A 6,746-nucleotide genomic window follows, 5' to 3' on the forward strand; every position below is an offset into this window, starting at 1 on the left:
GCCGTTCAGTGTCCTGTGCCGAACTCACATCCGGGGTACATCCGCCGATAATTTCCCCACGGCCGCCCTGACCGGACCTGCTCGCCCCAGCATCTGTGTCCTCCGGCATCGATCGGCCGAAACCGCACCATCGTACCACTTTGAAGACGTCGTTGCGATGTGTGCTCTAATCGGCCTACCGCTAAACTACCGATTACTTGACATCAGTCTTCATTCTGGAAATTACAAACATTTAGTAACAACTTCCGGACCATTCCGAAATGAGACGCTATGAGCTAGCAGAAAATTGGTAAATATTGAAAACATATTTCCATAGTGGTGAGAATTCAACGCGAACTGTATGAAATATAAAAACTGAAATTTTCACCTATATGGTTACATTAATAAGCAAAACTTTCCTCTTTGGGGCTGCCGAAAAAAACCCGCACGGCGTGCAAGAGAAGCCAATACACTTCGGCGAAAGTTAGACTGAAAACTTGGACGACATATGGTTTTCAACAACGTGCCATACAGCGACAAACGCCAATCGATCCACGCAATCCGCCAATCGATCCACGGAAGTAGTTGCACCCTACGGGATACGCTACCGTGAAGCGCCAGAGTTATTAGTTTAATCCTGTCGGCGACGGACGACCCGGGTTTTACGTCGAGCATCGCATCTTTTATGGATTTGGAAAGTGTCCAGTGTCCGTCACAGGTGAAATATCCTGAGTCCGCGATGGGAACCTTCAAAACAGTCGTCACTGTCGGACGGAGACAGCAGACCAGGTCCGTGTTGAGAGACGAATATGTAGCTAAGTACTGAAAGTCTCTTTCACACCAACAACTAGTAAAAAAAAAAAAACGGGTTCATCCTTCTCTATTCGTACCGAGCACCAAGTGAGCCTGTCGTGAGGCGCTGAAAAATTCACCAGATATCACCGGGATATCTCCGTTCGGTTCTCCCGAGGACAGCCACGCCGAGTTCGATTTTGGACATTGACATTTTAGGCAGAGCGGGCATGGGGATAGGATTGGATAGAAACCAACACCGGCACTCTCGATCGAAGTTCATCAAAGCATTTATTAGATGCCAATCCTGATTCGCCCTGAAACGGGCCTCTATAAATATGTGATGCAGTTAAGTGTGATCCCAGGTCACACCAGTGGACGGCGACCGAACTGACCGTACCCTGGGTTGCCCGCGCTTCTGGGATCAGCCCAGGAAGATATGGTTCCTGTTCGGTCCCCGGGAAGGTCTAGTTTATTCCCGTCCCGTCTGTTTCACAGGAGTCGTCCGGTCACTTCAGGTGCTGTCTATGCGGTCGAAGATGCCCGCGCTAGCGTTTTGAGGATCTCCACGACACCTATCGGTCCGCGGCGTTTAGGGCGCGCGATGATCTGCGACGGTGCTGCCGGCTGTGGTGCCACTTTGGGGTCGACAGCAGGCTCGGCACTGGCAACACTTTCCAACTTTGTTGCTGTAGGTGCAGGTGTAGGTTCTGGCGCAGGCGAACCTGTTTTGGGAACCTCCGCAGGAGTCGCGTCCAGAGGAGCTGCTGGTTGGGCAGCAGTCAGCTCGCTTTCACCCTGCGCAGGTGTCTCAGGTTTGTTAAGCTCGGTTCCTAGACCCGGTTCGCTACCGTTCTCCTTGGGAGTCTCCGTGTCCTTTTCCTTCTTGACCTCCTGCTCGGCGGGAGTCGACCCTTCGTTACCGTTCTGCTCAGGAGCGCCATCGCTCAACTCCGAAGTGCCCGTTCCAGGTTCCTGTTGCTCCTTGACCAGCTCCTGAGTCGGACTTAGTTCTTCGTTATCGTCCTGCTCAGAAGCTCCATCGCTCAACTCCGGAGTTCCCGACCCAAGGTCATGTTCCTCCTCGGCCTCCTGCTGAGTCGGAGTCAATTCTTCGTTACCTTCCTGCTCAGAAGCACCGTTGCTCAACTCCGGAGTACACGATTCAGGATCTTGTTCCTCCTCGCCCAGCAGCTGCGTCAAAGTCAATTCTTCGTTTTCGCCTTGCTCAGAAGCTCCGTCGCTCATCTGTGAACTCCCCTTACCGTGGAGTTCCTGTTCCTTCTTGACGTCCTGCTCAGCGGGAGTCACTTCTTTGTCACCGTCCTGCTCAGGTGCTCCATCGCTCAACTCCGGAGTTCCGGATCCAAGGTCAGATCCCGATTCCTCCTCGGCCTCCTCCTGAGTCGGAGCCAATTCTTCTTTTTCATCCTGCTCAAAAGCACCATCATTCAACTCCGGAGTACCCGGAGTTTCAGGGTCTTGTTCCTTCTCGAATCCCTGCTCAGCGGGAGTCAATTCTTCGTAACCGTCCTGCTCAGAAGCGACGTCGTTCACCACTGGACTTCCCTTACCGGGGAATTCCTTTTCCTTCTCGACTACCGGCTTAACGGCGCTTGGTTTGGCCTTCGATTTGGAACGACTTTGTTGTGCCACCAGCTGCTCAACCACTGCATCTTCTCCTGGTGCGGCATCCTGCTTTGATTCCACTGCTGCTGCTGCTGGTACGTCAACCGGCCGATCAGCTATCGATCGGGAAGCAACGTAGGGATGGTAGTTCTGACTGGCTGGTTCCACTTTGCTCGGAAAGGCCTCTCGAGCGAATCGCAGCTCCGGCATGAACCCTGCAAAGACGAGGTTGATACAACACCTTCACCACTCGGCAATGCAATGCCAGGTGACATACCGTGCACACCAACTCGCCCGTAGGGATCGTCGCACGGTAGTGGGTAAGGCATTGGACGAACGGGCTCGTCGCTGTACGGTGCCATTCGCTTGACCATCGGGTGGAGCGGCATTTGCGGCTCGAACGGGTAGTCCCCGGGATAAGCTGAGGGTGGCAGACAACAGTAACACAACTAGGGGCTTAAGTCGTTGCCCCGGAGCGAGTTGTCTAAGATTCAACACTCACCTGGACCGGGCTGGAAGAAGTGGACCGGTTCCTGAGGTACCAGGTACGGGTCTGTAAACAAAGGTGGCACAGAATTGTTGAGTCCGATTGGGGCGCGAGTGCGCATTTAGTCTTACCTTCGAAGTACGGCGAATCCAGTGGAGGTCCGTAACAGGGGCACATCACCGAGCGGGCACGAATTACGTGGCCATCGTCTACTGGCGCTTTCGGCTGCTCCAGCAGCTTGTTCACCTCATCGTAGTCTTTGTTCGCCATGAGCATCTCGAAAGGGTGTCCGGACGCTGGAACCTGCGCTCCAGCCGGTCCTGTCTGATCGCCTTGCGCCCGTATGAACACCAGTCTCGAGCGGACCCCTTGGTTGGGAACCATGGGAGACTCGGATGGTGCCATCGTCGGAGCCATCGGTACACCGTACTCCGCGACCATGGCAGGCCAAAGCTCCCCGAACGCTTCCCGTCCGTAGCACTGCTCGGCCGAGTGCGCCGCCACTAGGCACGGATCGGTGCTGAAATCCCGCACCCGCATTTCACACAGCTGCGCCTCGGAGGTGTCCATCGGTGTCGACGGAGCCCCGGGCAGTAGAGGAAGCCGATCGGCGAGAATCCCAGCGGCGTCACTGTACAGTCCCAGCCGGACGACGATACAGTGCAGCAACTTGGAACCGCGCTCGTCGATCAGAAACGATTGGCCGACGTACGACGGCATGGATTCCTCGGGGACCTGCAGGACCTGCGCACAGTCCTGCACCGCACTGCGGAGCTCGGTCCGGCGGGGCGCCAGGTAGCGTGGATGCGTCACCAGTTCACCGAGGGACTCACTGTAGCAGCGGAACGCTCGGTACGCGGCACTGCAGGGGTCGGTGGCGTCGAGCGGACCTCCGCTGACGCAGGCTCGGGCCCGCTCCAACTGCTCGGCCGTAGGCTGCGGCTCGCGGAAGAAGCGTAGCAGCGCCCGCTCACTCACCCCGCGCTGGTCGTCCCACCAGCGGGTTCCGAGACCGACGCACCGCACGAGACAGTTGGCGTCGGAGTCGGCAGGGTTGGCCTGCTCGTCGAACGCGTCCAGCGATTGGCGCGACAGGTTCAGATACTGTAGGCACTCCAGGTACGCCTGGGGGAAACTCTTGGTCGCATGGCCGTACCCCGCGCACTCACCACCGCCGGTCACCGTGGAGAGCCCCCAGCAGCAGGATACCCCGAGGATTGCTAGCCCCAGCAGCCCCAGTCCAGCCGTGGGCCAGATCGCCCACGGGCTCCGTGTTGGGCTCGTTCGCATTGGTCTCGTGCGTTACGTGCGCTCTGTGCTGCTTCTGGGACAAACTAGGTCTATACGTACCCCCGGCACACTCTGGACTCAGGTCGACTGTGGAATCCGAACCAGCGACCCGGGCTCCATTTATGCTGTCCCGCGACCCATCGCCGCACTGCAGATAGGACACGTACGCGGATACGCGTGCCCAGCTCGCTGGGGGTTATCACCTAGGGACCTAGACCTAGACGCTGGATGGTACCACATCACAACAACAACACTACCAGCGTGGACCAACAGCCAGTGCGGCAGGTGGCTCCCAGCTCCGGAGCTATCTGGCTGTGACGCCGGGCGCTTAGACAACAGCATTCCTCTGGGACCCATTTCCGGATACACAGGTGCTAGGCTGGCCAACGACTCCAGCTCCAGCTCCACAATCAGCTGCCGTACCGTGCCGTACCGGTTTGTTTTGCCGACTTGGCCTAATGCTCTGCAGCGTTACCGCTCACATCACTTCCTAATGGTTGCCAGCTCTTCTTGTGTTGGTCGCAGTTCTTCATGCCAAAAGTTTTTCGCTGGTTCGAACCTCTAGGTCACCAGGCAACCAGGGTGAGAGAGAGAGAGCAAGAGGGGGTAAAGAAAGTTGTTTCGTCGAACGGGGCACAGAGTTCGGGGCCAAGCTTTAAACTCTGTTGGGAGCGACGGCAATTAAAGCAATGTCGTCGTCCTCGAATTCGGAACCCTTCGGCTGAATGGGGCGCGAACTCAGAACGCGAAATCGCGATTGTCTGGAGGGAGACGGAGAATAAAAGATAGAGAGAGAGAGAGAGAGCGAGAGAGAGATAGCGGTAAAAATTGAACCGAAGAATTCTGCCGCGGAGTCGAAGACGTCGGGACAGATATTCCCGCCAAGACTGGGGGGCTACATGAGGTGTTCCGTAATGTTTTTGACATTAACGATTAATGCCAAACTGCTGCGCTTCTGTCAAAACGTTTACGGCTCGCGCGAGGCGTAAACCCAAGCGTAATTATTTTTTTCATACGCTTTGCTTACAAACAGAGGATAATTTAAGTTCTTATTTGCTGGTTATTAGCAACAAAATCGGAAAAAACAGAAAAAAATATTCAGAAATCAATTAATTTCTCTTCGATTTCTATTTTCTCGGACCAAAAACACGAACGTAAACACGTTTGACATTTCATTTTTAAATTTTTGCTGCCACACGAAGCGTAAACAGTTTGACGTTACAAATTAATTTTACGCTAGTTTTCACGCTTCGTGTAGCCGCCTAGAGAAATCTTGCGATATACCTCCCGATTCCTGCCGTATACCAGGCTGTTCAAAAAGTTTTCTGGTTCGATAAGAAAAACATGATAATTTTAAATACAGATTCCAATTTCAGTATTCCATCCCCTGAAGTGAGAATCTGGAGGGGCTAGAAAATACGCTTTCGCAGCTGGTATGGCCTCATCCTTTTTTTTTATGAGAACCGCTTTCCCCGCATGAATGTTTCGTGAGGTCTGGAAACAGATGGAAGTCGCTAGGAGCCAAAGCCTAAGGATTCTACTAAATCCAATACGATTTCCTGTATTTTTCGTACGATTTCAGGTGTTGTTACTGTTTTTGGACGTCCTTAGCGGGGATCGTCTTCAAGGCGTGTACAGCAACCAGTCTGTTTAGCGGTTTTTTTCTTCGATCCAGCCAGCCGATGGCTGTGACTTGTGACACTTGTTCGGTCCCTTGCATCCATCACAGTGTCGGTGCCTGGCGCGATCGCATTCCATCTTTGCGCATCTCGTTTACCGGTCCGTTTCAAAGGTTTGACCGTTGTGCCGTTCTGTTTACGCCCTTTTTACTTTTATTTTGCTCTACTTTCTATTTCGATTGCCTCCACTTTCTACGTTATGTGCTGAGGCTGATGCCACCTTCATTTGATGCTGCTTCATGGCGGGGGCCTCTTTAATGTGTTTTACCGATGGGTGTGATGGGCCTCGTTTTCGCACGGCCGACCGTCCAAACCGGCAGGACCGGCTGGATGCACTCAAGTTGGGCCGGGACCATTTGGTACCGGTATGCACCATTTGGCAGAGGGCTCATTGAAGCGGGGGGGCGGGAGGGGAGGGGGCTATGGTAGCATAAACATAGCTCGCGAACCCACCAAAGCCGGCCGCGTGGTGGTCAAACTTCAAAGTGGCCGATCGAGCGACGAGCCCCGATTGAGGCCCAGCGATTGAGGCGATCGCCGCGGCAAAGCCCCCCTGCGATGAAAGGATTTAGTAGCATCGAACCCCACAACCCTACCCCACCCACCCGCGAACCACCGCGGCCAATGTGTTTTTGTCACTCAATTTTAACCATTGCCTCACACAACATTGTCGAGTGCACCACACAAAATATAAAAAAAAAATGCCCGGAAAAAAGGAACAACAGCCGAATGCACTGAGCTGTATGATGGATGGCCCTCCCCGCCCAGCAACCCTACCGCCACCATCCACCATCGCCGGGAGGCGTTTGAGTGTATCATTACCACCCCCCGGTTCGGTCTCTCTCGCCCTCGGTGGCGCTATCCAGGGAGCTGTTTGATTGTTTTTTTTT

This window comes from Anopheles bellator, chromosome X (genome assembly GCF_943735745.2).
Source record: "Anopheles bellator chromosome X, idAnoBellAS_SP24_06.2, whole genome shotgun sequence".
NCBI lineage: Eukaryota > Metazoa > Arthropoda > Insecta > Diptera > Culicidae > Anopheles > Anopheles bellator.